Source organism: Rhinatrema bivittatum, chromosome 1, assembly GCF_901001135.1.
Source record: "Rhinatrema bivittatum chromosome 1, aRhiBiv1.1, whole genome shotgun sequence".
NCBI classification, from domain to species: Eukaryota; Metazoa; Chordata; class Amphibia; order Gymnophiona; family Rhinatrematidae; genus Rhinatrema; species Rhinatrema bivittatum.
In genome coordinates this window covers 337,803,266-337,822,629 of record NC_042615.1, presented here as the reverse complement: position 1 = coordinate 337,822,629, position 19,364 = coordinate 337,803,266, and positions in this window count along the sequence as shown.

The window sequence follows — 19,364 nt, the reverse complement described above, 5'->3', positions numbered from 1 at the left end:
TTTATAGGCCTGGATGAGGAGCAGACTGATGATGTCATCCGGTGGGGCTGTGGGTTTCTCCCGCCGCTGGCCCTTTAAATATTGAAGTGAGAAGTGCACGTCCACCTATGCAGGACTGAGAAGGTGGAGGCATCAAAGTTGGCAGCGTCCCTGCCACATGAAGGAGGCAGTCAGCAGCGGCACTAGGGCAGCAAAAAAATGTCCCTCAGCAGCTCCTGCCACAAGGAAGAGGAGCAGCAGCGGTCCAGGGTGGCTTAGCCGCACTAAGAATTCCTGCGACATCGGGCGGCGGCTCCTGCCACTAAGTGGAACAGCAGTGATGTTCCAGAGCGGCCTAGGTGGCAGTGGCATGGCAGTCCAGGCCGCGCGAAGAGGATGTCCTGCAGGAGCAGTGGCAGCGTTGGGCCAAACCGTGCAGGTGAATGGCTGCTCGCGGGATGGGATCTGCAAGCAGCATCATAACAAAACGTATATTTTTCAAAACAACCCTCTAGCTAAGATGTGAAAACTATCATTTCACTCTGATTTTCCATACTCATTGCCCTATGTACTAGATTAATTATTGATACGTACTAGATAATTTAATTTGATAAATATGAATGACGGTCTATGAGCACCACCTCTGTAACCAATCATTGTTTGTTTGTTGAGTTATAACGATGAATGTCACTTTGTAAACCGTTGTGATCTATAGGGATGTGAATCGTGTGATCGATCGTCTTAACGATCGATTTTGGGTGAGGGGGGAGGGAATCTGATAGTCTTAGTTTTTTAGGTTAAAAAATTGTTTTATCGGGGGAGGGGGAGGGCGGGAAAACCGACACACCAAAACAACCCTAAAACCCACCCCGACCCTTTAAAATAAATCCTCCACCCTCCCGAACCCCCCCAAATGTTTTAAATTACCTGGGGTCCAGGGGGGGGGGTGTCCCGGCGCGATCTCCCGCTCTCTGGCCACGGCTGCGTTAAGAGAAATGGCGCCGGTGGCCCTTTGCCCTTATCATATGACAGGGCAGAGGTAGCGCCGGCGCCATTTTGGTTCCTGTGACCCAACATCACGCGTGCAGGAGATCGCTCCCGGACCCCCGCTGGACCCCCAGGGACTTTTGGCCAGCTTGGGGGGGCCTCCTGACCCCCACAAGACTTGCCAAAAGTCCAGCAGGGGTCCGGGAGTGACCTTCTGCACTCGAGCCGTATTGCCAATATTCAAAATGGCGCCGGCGCTACCTTTGCCCTCACTATGTCGACATGTGAGGGCAAAGGTAGGGTCGGCGCCATTTTGAATATTGGCAATACGGCCTGAAAACCAGGCCTGTTTGTAGCACGTCAGGACCCATGGAGAAACAGGAGACATTCCCTCCCAGGAATAATATAGGGTTATATTTGAAATGGAACCTGTATCTTCTGTAGTTATGTTAGGTTATATTTTATAGTTTAACTTTTCTTGCTTGATTGAGCTCTCCATATCGTTTGGTAAATGGAAATCAGGTGATATAATTTATGATTGGTATGGTATGATTTTGATTTAATTATAGTTACCAGTTATCCTCAAGAAATTCTTAAGTATGCTTGAGAATTATATACATGTATCTTTTTACTTTGTAATTCAAAGATATAAATAAAGAATTAAAAAAAAATAAAATAAATAAATTTGGAGTAGTGAAGAAGTTTTGACCCAAGAATCTGAGAAAGGAATTATGAATTGTATGTCATCTGCATATATTTTAAAGTTTAGGTTCAAACCATCTAAGAGGTGGCATATGTTGTTTCTAAGCCTTTTAAGCATACATGCAAATTAGAAAATATCTGGCAAGCTGCTTTTAAAAGACCAATATGCTCTCTTTTAAAGTAGATAAAACATCTACCAATATAGGACATTTTAAAATTTTGAATATTTTGCTTTTTCTACATTCCATTTCAATGAAATTACAGTGATACAGCCCAGCTCCCATGATTTTCTATGGGAAGAAATATAAATAAAAATGGAAGATACAGGGAGATAAAAGAAAAAGGGAAATTTCAAAAGTTACTCTTGATTCTGAGCAGGAGTATTTGTGGTTGAGGGCTCTAGGATACAAATAAATATCAAGTAATTGAGTGACTCAGGGTTAGGTACCGTTGGTCCTGGTATGCCAAAAACAGGTCTGGTTTTCAGGACATCCACAATGAATATGCATGAGATATATTTGCATACAATGGAGGCAAGGCTCGTAAATATACCTCATGCATATTCATTATGGATGTCCTGAAAACCAGGCCTGTTTGTAGCACGTCAGGACCAACGGCTACCCCTATACCAAGCTCTGATGAGCCAGACCAGGCAAAGCCTTAAACACCTTTTTCCTGTGTGTTTGCTGAATGAAATACTGCTGTGATATTCTCTTGAACTGGTATTAACTAAAGTATGGTTAGAAAGGAGTAATAGCTCAGAGGGTCACTGTCAAACCAATTGCAGTGTGTGAAACTTCAAAGGACTGTTAGAAGTGATTTGTATTTTGAAGCACAGATATATATAATAAAGTAGAAGCTCAGTTGCCTTAATCGTGCGGGACTACTGAAAGAAGATGCTGCCTCTGCTGTTGGGCAAACATAAATTGTAAATAACAGTATTGCTATTTGGGTGATTTTGAATTAAAGCTTGAGTGGGGAGAGAGATTATAGGCTGAATTGTTAGATTTCTTGTGTTTGAATACTTAAAAGAATTATTTATTTATATATTTTATTTATTTGTATACTATCACTCTGTATTCAATTGCGGCGGTTCACAACAAAATTAAAAGACTAACAAAAATAAGCATACTAATTGACAACATATATAATACAAAACATGTTAGGTCATGTAATCTTAGACTTAGATTCCATGAGCCCAAGATTCAAGGCTACTTAGCCAGATAACTAGCAAATTTTCCAGCTAAGTGGTGGCCACCGAATTTCCAGTAACGTTCAGCAGTCGCCACTTAGCTGGATAAGCCACTTAATCTAGCTAAGTAGATAACCAGATAAGTCAAGCAATATGTGTAACAGGGCAGCACTACTTATCTGGTTAATTTAGCTTGATATGTGCTGATATTCGAACTTATCCAGTTAAGTTTACCGGATAAGTTAGACTTGCCAAGCAGCATTGAATACAGGGATAAGTGTGCTGCTGAAAATACCATGTAAGTTAGTCAGCTAAATGAATATTTGAGCACATATCTGGATAAATTCTAGCTGGTTAATAAGGTAACCAGCAAGAAATTAGCCGGCTAAGGCCTGTATTTATCAAAATGCACTAAATATCGCATGCGATAGGAAAAGAGGTGTGTTTATGGTAATAGGCTGTTATTGCAAAGTGTGCTATCTTAGCGCTTTGCATAGGTATTACTGCAAATTAGGGATGTGAATCGTATTTCTGACGATTGAAAATATTGTACAATATTTTCAAATTCGTCAGAAATCGGGGGCTCCCCGAAACCGATAGGAAAACCCCATGAAATTGTTCGTGGGGGTTCTCTTATCATTTTGGGGGAGGGCGGGAAAAACGGCACACAAAAACAATCCCTAAACCCACCCCGACCCTGACCCTTTAAAACATCTCCCTTAGCTTCCCCCACCCTCCCGACCCCCCCCCCCCCCCCAAAAACATTTTAAATTACCTGGTGGTCCAGTGGTGGTCCTGGGAGCGATCTCCCGCTCTCAGGCCGTCGGCTGCCACTAATAAAAACAGCGCCGATGGCCCTTTGCCCTTACCATGTGACAGGATATCTGTGCCATTGGCCGGCCCCTGTCACATGGTAGGAGTAATGGACGGCCAGCGCCATCTTTAAAAACGCATCAGGTGGGAAGGCTTGAAAAAGCTGCCATGGATAATCCACTGTTTTACAATAGAAATGACTTTGAAAGTTTCTCTCTTAGGCCTGGATTTTCTAATATCGCACCGGTTTGTGAATCGCGCGGTAGCGGGCAGGGGGACAGGCCTGTGAAAGCCGGTAGCGATAGCACCACCGCGGTGTTATCGCTGCTGGCTTTCGCACCCAATAGCGCCACCGTGAAAAGTGGTGCTATTGGGCGCGCTTCTGGCGGCGATAACGGGTCTTATCTTATCGCCGCCAGCGAAGTTACCGCCATGTCCACCCCGATGCTGCCCTGACTCCTCCTCTTCTGGTGCCGACTCCGCCCCACCCCTATCTAGCTATTGCAAGTGAAAAGTCCCTTTTCGCGTGTGACAGTGATAGAAAATGACTCCCTTAATTTGTAATCAGGCTTTAATTGTAACTATAACCCCAATTTCCAAACCCAAGTTATGTGTATAAAGTGAGCATGAAACTTGGGTTGTTATGAGGCTCAATACAAGATCATGATTTTACTTATTTGAGAACCAGGCATAAAATTAATGCGAGCATGAAGTTTACAATTTTGTTAAATGAACAAAATCCATAACATGCTGTTGTGTTCCGTGGCCACGGCCCCCTACCTGACCCGTGGTGGCAGGTCGCCATGGCAGTGCCAGCAGAGCTCCGGGATTCTGGTGCCAGTCGCACCGGCGTGGGCCTCCACGGTGGTCGCCAGGTTGGGAGCCGTCCCTGCTCCTCCCTCGCAGCATCGGGCAGCTTTCCTCCACGGACGTGAATCCAAGATGGCCGCCGCCATCTTAGGCGCGAGGCCGCGCATCCTTACTGAAGTTAAAAGGACCTCATCCCTTTAATTGCCTGCACCTGTTTCCAATGAACCAGACCAGGGGAAGTATATAAGGAGACTTCCCCTGCTCACTCATTGACTTGGCAACTTCTTCATCGCTGTTCGAGTCTGCTTGCTTCGGTGAGTCTTCTTGTACTTTGGATCCTTGTTTCCTGGTTCCTGTCTCGTCTCAGTGATTCCTTGGTATCTGACTTCGGATTGGCAAGTGGTGATTCTTGTTGTGTGACTTTGGACTGGCAAGTGGCGATCCCTCGGTGTGTGACCTCGGACTGGTAAGCGACGACCCTCTGGCACTTGACCTTGGACTTCTTCTGGACAATCGTCTCCAAGGGCCCACCTAAGTCCCAGAGGCCCTAGTCCCTATGGGCTCCTCCTGGGGGGACCGCGGGCTTCCAGTGGCGAAGCTCCAGTTGGCCCTTGCACTGATCTCATGACTCCTTGACCTCTCAAAGGTCCACCTAAGTCCCAGCGGCCCGGGTCCCTATGGGCTCCTCCCGGGGGGACCGCGGGCTTCCAGTGGCGATGAACCAGTCGGATTCTCCGACGTCACGACTCCGTTTGTCTCCACAGTCGCCTCAGTCTTCAGTGCCGAGGGTCAGCCGGTCACATCTTTTGTTCTGCCTCGCCACCCGATGGGGGAACCTAAGGACCCACCTCCTGAGGTACACCATCCTCCCGTCGGTCTAAGGGTTCACAAGCCTGATCATAACACATGCCCCAGAAAGTCACTTTTTTATGCAGCACAGTTTATGCTCATTATGAACTTACCAAGGATCTACTTTCATATTAAAATGACATGAAAATATAAACAATATTTGTTTTATAGTTGTGTGCTGTTTCCCATCTGAAATGCCACAAAAAACAGATGAATATTGTTAATGTCCTTCATGTCATTTGAATACATGCTATAAAGTTTCAGCATAATATTCAAAAAATATTATATGCTGTAAAATTTAGGGTGGATCATAAAAAAAAAATATAGCATGCACTAAAAATTAATTAATAAAATTATAGACTTTTAAACATAATGAAATTGAACCCTGTCTTTCATTCAAGAACAAACATGCCTAGGCTGACACCAATTTGTTAGTAGTAGCCAACTAAGTAAGGGCTTGTACTTTTTCCATTTGGGACTTGCATGCATAAAATAAAGGAGGTATGTGTGTAAATCAGCTGTGTTCTGTATGTGCATCAGTGGATTCGCAGATACCTAAAATATATATGCGAGTTCCAGGCATGTGCATGGAAAAAAAATCATTTTTTTTGTTTGTTTTCCATTTACTAAACAAAAAATGAAAACAAAAGAAAATATTAATTTTTTCATGCACACCTCTAGAACTTACATGCACAGAAGTCCTCAGACTTAAGATGCAATTGGTTCCTGAAAACCATATCTTAAGTTCAAACATTTTAAATTAAAACTGATTGTCCCATAAGAACAATGTTCTAATTGAGGGATTGGTTCTAGTACCAGGGCCCGATGCCCCATTTTCACCAAAATACCTGGAATTTAGTAACATATAATACTGTAAAAAGCTGTGACACATTTCAAAGCATTACTTTTTTTATCTGAAGAAGAAAGTGCCAAGATATTAGAGATGTGAATCGTGTCCTCGATCGTCTTAACGATCGATTTCGGCTGGGAGGGGGAGGGAATCGTATTGTCGCCGTTTGGGTGTTTAGAGTATCGTGAAAATCGTTAAAATCGTGAACCGGCACACTTAAACCCCTTAAAACCCACCCCCGACCCTTTAAATTAAATCCCCCACCCTCCCGAACCCCCCCCAAATGCCTTAAATTACCTGGGGGTCCAGCGGCGGTCCGTAGCTAAATCGGGGGAAGGGGGAGGGCAGGAAAACCGGCACACTAAAACACCCTAAAACCCACCCCGACCCTTTAAATTAAATCCCCCACCCTCCCGAACCCCCCCCCCCCCAAATGCCTTAAATTACCTGGGGGTCCAGCGGCGGTCCAGAACGGTCTCCTGCAATTGAATCGTGTTGTCTTCAGCCGGCGCCATTCTGCGCCGCCATTTTGCAAAATGGTGGCGCAAAATGGCGGCGGCCATAGACCAACACGATTCGACTGCAGGAGGTCGTTCCGGACCCCCGCTGGACTTTTGGCAAGTCTTGTGGGGGTCAGGAGGCCCCCCAAGCTGGCCAAAAGTCCCTGGGGGTCCAGCGGGGGTCCGGGAGCGATCTCCTGCCGCGAATCATTTTCCGTACGGAAAATGGCGCCGGCAGGAGATCGACTGCAGGAGGTCGTTCAGCGGGGGTTCCGGACCCCCGCTGTGCGCACATGTAACATACACATGTATTTGTACATGTTATCAAATAGCCTGACCACATAAAATATGCACTCCGCATACACATATGCACTCAGTTTTAACTGAATGCACGCCTATGCACACAAATGCCACTTCTACCATGTAAGTGGGGATATTTTAAAAGGTAAGCGCTCTAATGCCATTGCCAGTTTTCCCAGTGTGTTCCCAGTTTGCCCAGTTAAGGCATAGGACTTCCACACCCCCCTAGTTTAATAGCCCTTCTTCCCCGCCTTAGATCCGACCCTTAAAACCCCGCTGATCTGAATAGATTTTTTTGTTTTATTACTTCCATGTCATCTATAGCAGAAGTAAAAGTACATGGCAAGGGACCCTGGAGCACACCAGTGCACAGAAAGTATTTACACGCTAATTTCAAGTTAAAATCCAGGAACAGACCACGCCCACTCCCCGCCCCTTTTGGAAACTTTGCACTTGTGCATGCAGCAGCATGTACGCACATATCCTGGCGTCTTTTAAAATCTGCTCGGCGCACACCAGCCTGACATATTCGCACATCCCCTAGTTTCAGTTCACGTAAGGCTTTTAAAATTCATCTATTAGAATATACAACTTACTTACGCACATGGGGCAGATTTTAAAAGCCCTGCGCGCGTAAATCCAGCTACATTTACGCGCGCAGGGGGTTCCGCGTTCCGAGCCTATTTTGCATAGGCCCGGTGACGCGTACAAGCCCCAGGACGCGTGTAAGTCCCGGGGCTTGAAAAAAAATGGGCAGGGGGGGCCTCGGAGGGAACGGGGAAAGCAATCAGGGCTCCCCTAGGGCGGTGCGAGCGAGGTGCACAAGTGTGCACCCCCTTGCATGCACTGACCCCGGATTTTATAACATGCACGCGGCTGCACGTGCATGTTATAAAATCGAGTGTAGATATTAAAGTCCGGCCCATAGGGTTAGATTTTAAAACCCCAGAGTTTATGTGCATGGCCGGGCCTTATGCATGCTGGGCCAATTTTCAAACAGGCCCAACCACGTGCGTAAACCCTGGGATGCGTGTAAGTGCCGGGGCTTTAAAAGGGGGTGGTCCGGGGAGTAAGGTGGGGCTAGAGGCGCCCGGTACAGCAGCCATTTGCCTCTGTGCTGGGGGATCGCACACCAGCAGGGTGCAAAACGTGAGTTAAAGAAATGGGAGGGGGGGCTAGGGAAGATCCCTCCCAGTCTGCTCATGCGCATATTTTTTGAAAATCTAACCCATACCTTCTTTAGTTTATGCATGTAAATCCTATATGGAAAAAGTACAAGCCCGTATTTAGTTAACTACTTTTAGCAAACTGGAATCAGCATATGTAAGTTCGTTCATGAATAAAAGAGGTCAATATCAAAGCAGTTAAACAGGAAATAGGATGATCAAACTGGCAATGTAAAAAAAAAACTATAGATCAAAAATGTGAGAATATTGCACTTGGTATTCAGGAAGACTCAAACGAATTATTGTTCTGTGTTCCATCTATGTGGCTATTTGAATTGCAATCTCTTTTCAAAAGGATTAGCCCAGCTAAAGGCTACAAAATGTCTTCTGAAGGTTGATTCTTATAAACTATGTAGTCCAATGTGAATGCAGCAAAGTTCTGCCTTCTGCATACAAAAGGACCCTGCTCTTTGTGTTAATATGCTACTTTTAGTTAATTGTGATGCTGTATTTGAGGGTCATTTTATCACTGCCCTTGTAGGGCGGAAGTCTATATATATAGAAAGCATATACAGACTTCAGCCTATATTTTGAAAGCAGACTTAATCACATAAGCTGCTTTGAAAATTATTTCATTTTTTACACTGTATGTGTTAATTGATTTAAATTATGTGTTTTATTATTTTATATGATTCAGTCCGATATATTTTATCTTGTATTTCTCATTTTATGTTTTTTATCTATTGTTTGACTATCCACTATTGTACACATTGCGGCGGATTTTAAGAGCCCTGCTCGCCTAAATCCGCCCAAATCCGGGCGGATTTAGGCGAGCAGGGCCCTGCGCGCCGGTGAGCCTATTTTACATAGGCCTACCGGCGCGCGCAGAGCCCCGGGACTCGCGTAAGTCCCGGGGTTTTCGGAGGGGGGCATGTCGGGGGCAGGACCGAGCGCAGCGCTGTTTTGGGGGCGTGTCGGGAGCGTTTTGGGGCGGGTCCGGGGGCGTGGTTACGGCCCGGGGCGGTCCGGGGGCGTGGTCGCGTCCCGGCGTGCTAGCGGCCCGCTGGCGCGCGGGGATTTACGCCTCCCTCCGGGAGACGTAAATCCCCCGACAAAGGTAAGGATGGGGTTTAGACAGGGCCGGGCGGGTGGGTTAGGTAGGGGAAGGGAGGGGAAGGTGAGGGGAGGGCAAAAGAAAGTTCCCTCCGAGGCCGCTCCGATTTCGGAGCGGCCTCGGAGGGAACAGGGGTAGGCTGCGCGGCTCGGCGCGCGCCGGCTATACAGAATCCATAGCCTTGCGCGCGCCAATCCCGGATTTTAGCGGCTCCGCGCGTATCTACTAAAATCCCGCGTACTTTTGCTTGCGCCTGATACGCCAGCAAAAGTACGCCTATTTGCGCGGTCTGAAAATCTACCCCATTGTGAACCACTCTCATAGTCTTTTCAGAACAACGATATAGAAATAGTTTTAAATAAATAAATAAAATTAGCAGGTGTTAGGCAGAACCCACTGCGACAGACGTGCACACACTTACTCCTGCTTGACAGCAAGTGTAAATAAAAGCATTTGCATATATATACGAGCATCCTATGGAAAATCAAAAGTATGAAGGGTAAATGGTTTCCCCCACCTCAGCTCCAGCCCTGGGAATGCCTCTTTCTAGGGCACGTTAAAGTATGCACAAAACTGCTTCCACTTGTACTTCTACGCGTACCATCAGGGAGGTTTTATGCATGTAAATACTTTTGAAAATCTGGTCCTTTGAGCAAGGCTTAGCTTACTGCAGCCAAAAAAAAATGTACATTTCTGTCATTTTGTTGCATCTTCATTTTTTTTCCTTTTTTTTTTTGTTGCTATTGTGTTGTTTCATTTTAACATTCACAATTTCAGCACCTGTTATAATCCATTTAGCAAGCATTACACATGAAAGTCACATGTGTTCAGGCACTTCAGTGTGCATGAATTTTTTTAACCTGTGCTAAAGAATTAAACGTGCACTAAATGAAACGATGCAAAACAAAAGGCAGCACATCTTTATCATGTAAAAGAAATGCACCTGGTTGTGCACAGGGAGCAGTGCCTGTTCTCTTGCTACTAGCTCTGCTGTGTTTTATTTCATCATTTTTCCTTTTTCTTGTGTGTTAGTATTTGCAGCCCTTTTCTCAGCACTTCCCCACCCCCTTTTTATGTCTTTTGTTCAATGTAGCATGACTATGCGGCTCAATCTGACCGCATCAGGCTCAGTTGCATGCCAGCGCATGTATACCCAAGGGTCTTTTTGGATGTGGAGCTGTATGTGCTGTCTACATTCTTGTTTTCCAGCTGTGATTTAATGTTTTGTATTATGATTGAAGAGACTTCAGCATGACATTTATTGTTTTCCTTGCACAGTTTGTTGGCTTTCCTAGACCTTTCAATCTACAGTAAACTTTTTTTTTTCTCAAATTATGCTGTGGAAAAAAAACCGAATTGAAAATATAAAAATAAACAAGAATATAAACATAAGAAGTCACTGAGGGATCTAAGTCACCCAATTTAAGCCCAGAAATGTTAAATAACTTCAGGATAGTGATTTTAACCTGCTATTCATCATGGAGCAGAGGCTATGGAAGAGGCCAGATAGCAGCCAGGTGGATGATAATGAGCAGATAATGAAGCATGGAAGAAGAATTACCATGGAAACATGATGGTAGAAAAATACCATTATGACCTATCTAGTCTGCCCATCTACTCCAACTAATTCAGCTTTATAATCTCTACCACTCCCTGTGTTTATCCCATGCTTTCTAGGTATGTGCAGGGGAAAACGTTTTGTTTTGATTCAACCATTTGTTTCTCAGGGCACCTCCATTCAGTTCATTTATTTCAAACAAACAAAAAATGTCTTTGTTTGTTTCATTTGTTCATTCATTTACCATTAAAGTCAATAGCGGAAGCACTGCAGCCTATTTTTTACACCAAAATTGGGGTTCTCTTATTAATTCTAATGAAATGTATAGGAAGACATCATCAGAAGAAGTAAAGAACTCCAAGGTGCTTAGACTGAAGCAAAGTGGTACCAAACGTGGCATGAACAGCCAAAGGCACCGTAAAGTGACAGGAATTTTTTAAGGCATAGTCAGAGGAAGAAAAAAGCAGCACGAGTGGAAAGAACACCCCTAGGCTTCAAAAGAGGGCACAAACACCAGTGTCATGATTCATTAAAGGTAGCACGAGAAGCAATGTGGCTCTAAGAATGGCATCAACATCCCAAGGCACTGTGAAGAGGAAACAAAGCAGAAAAGGTGACATAAAAAAAATTCCAAGAAACAATTAAAGGAACAAAGCAACACAAAGGCACCAAAACAGCAGCTTCCTCACAGTGGCAAAAACACCCAAAGGTGTAGAATCTGGGGTACAGCAGCAAGGCAGACTGGCAGAAAGTACCCTAAGGTGTAGCACCAGGTTGACAGGCCGATACAGGCTTGACAGGCCAATACAGACTTATTCAGTAAGGGGTAATAGCGTGTCAAAAACACGCATCCAACCCCCCTGAACCTAATATTGCCCGCAACATGCAAATGCATGTTGATGGCCCTATTAGATATTCCCGCGCAAAACAGTAAGTAAAATGTGCAGCCAAGCCGCACATTTTACATTAAGAAATTAGCGTCTATCCAAAGGTAGGCGTTAATTTCTGCCAGCGCCGGGGAAGTGCACAGAAAAGCAGTAAAAACTGCTTTTCTGTGCACCCTCCGACTTAATTTCATGGCGATATTAAGTCGGAGGCCCCAAAAGTTAAAAAAAAAAAAATAAAATAAAAAATAAAAAATTTTAAATGGGCCCACGGCTTGAAAACCGGACGCTCAATTTTGCCAGCGTCCGGTTTCCGAACCCGTGGCTGTCAGCGGGTTTGAGAATAGACGCCGTCAAAATTGAGCATCGCCGCTGACGGCCGCCGCTCCTCTCCAAAAAGAGGCACTAGGGACACGCTAGTGTCCCTAGCGCCTCTTTTTGCCACGGACCCTAATTTTAATAAATTAATTTACTGTATTGCGTGCACAGGAGAGTATCGGCCCGTATGGTAGCAAGGCTAAGTGGCAGAAAGGCCTCTATTGTTTAGCATGAGGGGTATAGTAGTAAGGCAGAGTTGCAAATCTTCCTGTTGAAGGATTTGCCAATAGTCAGATTTTGTACGAATGATCTGTCATCAGTGTCAGTTTTATGACAAGCTTATGTTATATTCCCTACTTGAAATTAATCTTACTGCTGGGTAGAATTTTGGATTACTTGTAAAATGTAAAAACTCTTGTCACAATCAGAATATGACAATGGTCTCTCATCAATGTGGCTTTCCTGGTAATTTGTGAAGTTTGCTTTATTAAGAAAGCTGTTCAAATATTCTGTAGCTGAACACAGTCTCTTCCCTTTATTGATTTTATGGTGTTGCATTAGTTCTCTCGTACCAGTGAAACATTTAAACCATTCAGAACATGTACAAAGGTCTCTCCTGTGCATCTTTTTTGATGTGCCTGCATGTCTTCCTTCTAAATGAGGGATTTTAAGGACAACACACTCCAGTATAACCAAGAAAAGTTAACCTCATCATCCTTGTGGACAATACCTTGAAATCTTCAGCTCAGTGTGTGGTGGTGGTGGTGGTGGTGGTGGTCAAAAAGGCAAATAGAATGTTTAGACTTGTTTGGAAAGCAATAAAGAACAAAACTGAGAATGTCATAAAGTGTTTGTATAGAGCCATGTTCTAACTACACCTTGAGTGTTGTGTGTAGTTTTGATAGCCCCATCTCAAAAAAGACATAGCAAACATTGAAAAAGTACAGAGAAGGGTGACAAAAATGATAAATGTAATGGAATAGCTCCTTTATGGAGAAAGGCTGAACAAATTAGCTTAGAAAAGAGAAGACTGAGAGGGAAAATGCTAGAGACATATTACATCATGAGTAGGGTGGAAAAGATAAATAGGGAATGATTATTTACTCTTTTAAACAACACTAGGACTAGAGGACGCCTCATGAAACTAGCACCCTGCAGATTTAATACAAATCATAGGAAGTATTTTTTCACTCAGTATACAATCAAGCTATGGAATCTGTTGCCAGAGGAAATGGTGATGGCAACTAAAACAATGGGGTTCAAAAGAGGATTAGATAAGTTCCTGAAGAAAAAATGCGGCACTGACGCTCCCTGCTGAACCACTTCCGGTGCGAGATCCCGAAACAAGAACCACTTACAACAAGAAAGAGAATTAGCCACAGCGTTAGAAACCCCGGGAACATGCCTAGTAGGGGTGTGCCTAGCCCATACAGTGATATTCCATCCCATACAGTGCAGCGCGAACTCATGCAGCAGATTGGACACCAATATGCACTTCACAGACTGCCTATTAATGACATCCACCACACTCCGGTTATCACACCAAAACACTACTCTCCTGTCTTGGAATTGCGATCCTCAAAGGAATACAGATATGACAATGGGGAATAATTCAAGGAACGTAATGTTCTTGGTAACCCCGGCCTCCTTCCAGTCCTCTGGCCAAGGTGCCACACACCAGGCACCGTGGAAGTAGGCACCAAAACCAACCAATCCGGCAGCATCGATAAATAATTCTAAGTCGTGATTCGAGACAGAATCATCTTGCCACAATAAAGAGCCATTAAAATCCAACAAGAAATGATCCCAAATCTGTAAATCCTCCCACAGCCACTCTGTTAAGTGAATGTGATGGTCACTCTTCCACAAACCCGCCATACTGGAACTCAACCTTCTCAGAAAAACTCTGGCCATAGGAAGTATGCGGCAAGCAAAATTCAGACTGCCCACCAGGGATTGCATCTGGCGCAGAGTTAGCTTTTTGGCCAGCAATGCCCTGGACACAAGATCCCTCATGACCATCACTTTGTCTGCCAGCAAACTTGAGATTATCTTGATTGAATCCAACTCAATACTCAAGAAAACTAGATGAGTACAAGGACCTTCAGTCTTGTTCTCTGCTAACGGGATTCCAAAGTCAGAAGCAGTGCTCAGGAAACAGCTCAACAGGTGCAAATAAGTCGATGAAGATTAGTCACCAATGAAAAAAAAATCATCCAAATAATGCACGATGTTCGCTACACCAGCTCGCTCGGCAACCATCCAATGAACAAATGAACTAAATGTTTCAAAATAAGCACAGGCGATGGAACACCCATAGGCAGGCATTTGTCAAAATCGAATGCCTCCTGAAAATGGAAACCCAACAATGGGAACAACTCAGGGTGAATTGGAAGCAACCGGAAGGCAAACTCAATATCCACTTTCGCCATCAGGGCCCCCGCACCACAACGATGAAACCATCGACACCACCGACTCAAAAGAAGCATACCACATGGTGCAGAGATCCCTAGGAATGTAATCATTGACCAAATTACCTTCCGGGAATGATAGATTATGGATCAAATTAAACTTACCCAGTTCATTTTTGGGCACCACCGACAAAGGGGATAAGGAAGGAACCTGGAAATGACCCGCAATCCTCCCCAAGTCAGTCTCATGTTGCATTTTAGAGGATACCACATGAGCCAATTTTTGAACCGATGGGCAATTCTGTCCCCGTCCCCCCCCCCCCCCGTCCCCCCCACACACACACACCCACAGGACCCGCAAAGGGGATATGAAAACCATGCACAAAACCCTGAAACAAGAGCAATGCAGCTTCTGCTTTGTGATACCTACCCAACTATACTGACATAGCTGCTAAATGGATGGGGGTAGGCGCCAACCCCGCTACCTCATTTTGGAGTGCTTTTTGCAGCAAACCTGCCACCACCCCCGACACTGGATCATTTCGGACACTTGGGGGCAGGTTGACCCATCCCACAATTGGAGCATGCATGTTTGAACTTACAGTCAGGGAAGTTACAGGCCAAATGGTTGAAATTCCAACACACATCTGGGAAACTGGCCCTGGCTTGACTGCCACTTGCTGGGGCCATTCTGGTCTGAAAGAGCTGCCCGCAGGCATGCCAGACATTCCACTAATGTCCCCTCTGCCAGAAGACCCTACCTTGGCACACATCTGTGTCAACCACAACCTGACATCCCTACTACCCCAAGTCATAAATTTGTTCTCCTCCATCTGGTCCCTGAAATGCTCATCATAATTGAGCCATGACCAACCCTTGTACACCCGGATGGCTGCCAGAATAGCATCGGCATATGCCAGCATGGGGCCATACTGAGCCAGGTCACGATGACCCACCACACTAGCCAAACAGAGGAATGAGTGAGTCTAATTAAGTACATTGCAAGCCACCCTGCATGGCATACCCTGAAATCTATCCGCACCCCCTTTTTTCTCTTCTCCCTGCGACCCTCCAGCAGCTGGAAAATATTGATGTACTTACGCTGCCTGATCTTCTTGCGAAGTGATTTATGCACATCCACCCATAGCTCGGACAGGCTAACTAATGCAGGTGCACCCCTCACCTGACCCTTTTCACCTGCCTAGCTTTTCTCACCAGAAGCTATGAAGGAAGGGCTAGAAAAGGTAGAAGAGGAAGAAGACGAAGAAAAAGAAGAATCCGAAGAACTGGGCTTGGAGCACTTCTTTTTATGCCATGATTTCTCATGTTTCTTGGAAACCGAGGAACCAGGAGCCAAAGACTCTGCAACCCCTCCCCGAGAAACCACAGCCTGTTCTGTCAAACTAGGAACCCCAGTCCCTGGTGAAACCTGAGCCCTGATCTGCGATGGATGAACCCCCAGTGATGGCATCAGACTCACAAGGTTGTCCTCTGTCCGAACTCATCTCAATGGTGTTCGAAGCTCGAGAACAGATGGTAGTACTGGAGGTTGAAAACTGGGAGCCACTGGCAGGACCCATCTCACTGGGGTTTGGAGCTCAGAGGCTGTTGGTGGGACCCGTCTCATTGGGGGCAGGGTCCCAGGAGCTGGATGTGTTCACCGCCGCTGAGACTGGATCATTTCGCCAACCCTCCTGCCACGAAGGTCCAGGGTAATCGATCGACTCTCCAGCAGGAGAAACCTGTGAAAAAGGAGCAGCAACAACCGAAGCCCTGGAAGATGTTGCGACCTCCGGACCTTCTCGAGGAGGACCCATAGCAAAAGAGGGAGATGCTGGGCCCCCCCCCTCCCGCCAGGAACACCACCCCAGGGGGACAATAATGCAGGCTGCATCCCCCAAACCTCCCCTGGGGACACCCATACCAAGCGGGAGGAAGTTCCTCACCCCATGGCTGAAGAAAGGGACCCCGGTTGTCCCCACAGCCCCAGAAATATTCTGGTGCCCTCCCCATGCCTGGCCAGGCACTGCCAAAATCCAGACCTGAAGCGGAACTGGGATCACATATCCCAGGAAAAACTCTCCCCCCTTTGGCAAGAAGGTGCCCAACTGGGTGGCCCACCAAAACTCACCCGAGCATTGGAGTCCCCATGGTCCCAGGGATCCCTCCCCAACACACCCCAGACTCCCTGGGCACAGCATTCCCCCCAGGCTCCAACCCACTTTGCATAGATAAAAGAAAATTCTCCTGTGCTGCACTTCCCCCAGCTTCAGCACCGGACAGCTCCTAGTGCGATGCTGTAGCCGGCACAGCAGCAGGGGAAGGCAGGAACTCCTGGCAATTGCACGAGCAGGAGGGGGAGAGCCGCAGCTAGACAGCGCAGCAGCCTTAACTCTGCAGGTCCTGATCCAAGAGGCCCGCCCTTTACCACCCACAGTATCAGGACACCTTGATGCCCACCCCCCGAGCCAACCGCATCGGAACGTGGTGCGGTTGAGCCGGTCCCGACCTCCCAATCGCTGTGATTCTCACTCTGAGCCATCACAGAAACTTCCTCTCCTGGCATGGCTGCTTCCTCAGACGCCATTCCTCACAACAGTGGAATCAGGCAGTAAGTTGAGGAGCAGGAGCAGGACTTGCAGCATCAGGCACGTGGGGCTTGTCTGCTGCTTCCACAGAATGACCCCCCCCCCCCCCGACTCCTCCCACTCCCATCTACCCCTGGAGGATGGGAACCAATCAGATCCCCAGAAGCAGGAGGTTTAAATCAAACCTGTGTCTCACCCTCCTTCTCCCCCCCCCCCCATCCCCCTGACCTACTCGCTGCACGAGGCCAACGGTCTTTGGCAGCAGCGGCTCCCCTCCCCCACCCACCCACCTGTCCTGTAGGCTTGCCAGGCGTGCCTGACACCATATTACAGCGGCCAGGCAGATATGGGACCTGCCTGACCTTATATAGTTTATATTTCGCCCACTCCACTTTCAAATTCTCTTATGTTCCATGCCCTAAATGATGAGGACAGGCCTTCCTGCAACATTTTCCATTTCCATAAAGCGGTGCTCGTGTTCCGTTCTCTCATGCACTCTGGAAAGAGGCTTGGACTCCAGTTTCTGCTCAGCTTTGAGGACAAATGTCCTAGAATGAGGGTAATGTGTCTGCTTTATAAGCAGTAGCTCCCAGGTTTGAAGAGTCAGCTGTCTTTGTCTGCTGGAGACCTGCAGCTAATATGCTATAATAAGTATTCAGCCCTCCCTCCCACCCCACCATTTGCCCACCCTCCTCTTCTATGGTGGGGGGCGGCGAGGCCTTCTCATTTAGGCCAAACAGTCACTGATGTTTCTGGTACAGCAGACATACAGTAAGTGAAGGATGAGGGGATTAGTGTCTGTAGGTTTCAGACAAACCTTGAGAGACTTAATGGTTACCCCATCTGTCCTCAGTTGCACAGCAGACTTAAGGATGAAGTAGAATTTTTTTGGTTTGTTTTTTTTAAAGGAATAACTAGGGGAAGAGGAGGTAGGGGTACTAATAACTCAAAGAAGAAAGCTGTTTAGCCCGCTCGCTCACAATTGCTCTCATAAAACTTTCATATGAATTTTTATGAAAGATGAGCGAAAGGACAGTCGCCAAGGTTGACGCGCTGATGATTAATGCCGCTGCTGACAAGTTTCTAACTTGTGTTAATTCAGCCCCCCTTTTCTACCTGTTTCCAATATATGTGAATCTACAGCACTTACTTGTACAATTACAGCTTAGGTGGATTTTGCATTTTGCAAGGATACTGTCTTTATAGCCTGAAGAAAATGAATCCCTTGTGTGAATGAGATCATCACTTGGCTGTGAGTGCATCAGGAGTACTTTTAATTAAATTAAACCGCATAGTCTAAAAGCCTAAAGAGAATTATACACACTTTGAAATGTACACAGTAAGAGGATGGAGATTGAGGCAGAGAAAGTGACAATATCTAATGCTTGCTATACTGTTTGTGCTTTTTAGCTGGGATGCTATCCCTGGGTACCACAAGTATCTGGCTAAATGCTGACTTTAGAATATTTTGGGCACTTATCTGGCTAAGCTTTACCAGATATCTCATCATCCTGCTAAAACATAGCTGGATACAAGTAGGGCATTTCAGGAAGGAGTTAAGTTAGCAGGCTAATAGGGTCATTTATCAAAATGCGCTAAGGCATTTTCGCATGCGTTAAGGGCTTATCGCATGCAAAGCACCATATTGTATGGTTCGATGCAAATTTGGAAGAGTTAGGGGCAGGGAGTGGGCTGGGTTTGCCTGTCTGTGAAGAGCTATCGCACAGACATAACGCTGATTTTAACAACACCTTTTTGGATAGCGTTAAGTTGTGTGATAGCTGCTCTGATGTAAGGTTTTATCGCCTTGCACGGTCTCCTGCAAGGCCTATTTTAGGTGAATTGAAGCTCAGAGAGAGAGAGAGAGAGAGAGAGAGAGAGAGAGAGAGAGAGAGAGAGAGAGAGAGAGAGAGAGAGAGAGAGAGAGAGAGAGAGAGAGAGAGAGAGAGAGAGAGAGAGAGAGAGAGAGAGAGAGAGAGAGAGAGGAGAGAGAGAGAGAGAGAGAGAGAGAGATATTTGTATCCCTATGGTAGGCCCACCTAGTAACTCGAGGTGAGGTTTAGGTATTAGTGTAGGGGATTAGGGGCCCCTTTGACATTCAATGTTAGACTGAACATTTGATGACCCTCGGAGTGAGAAAACTCACTCCAAGATGAGATTTGGGCAATGTTCTCTCAACCTAGCTTGATGGACTCTCTACCTGGGTAACATCAAGCTAGGTGGAGAGAACATTGTACAAATCTCATATTTGGGTGAGTTTCCTCACTCCGAGGGTCATCAAATGTTTACAAGAGACCACTGTTCTGTTCGTACGTCTAACATTGAATGTCAAAGGGGCCCCTA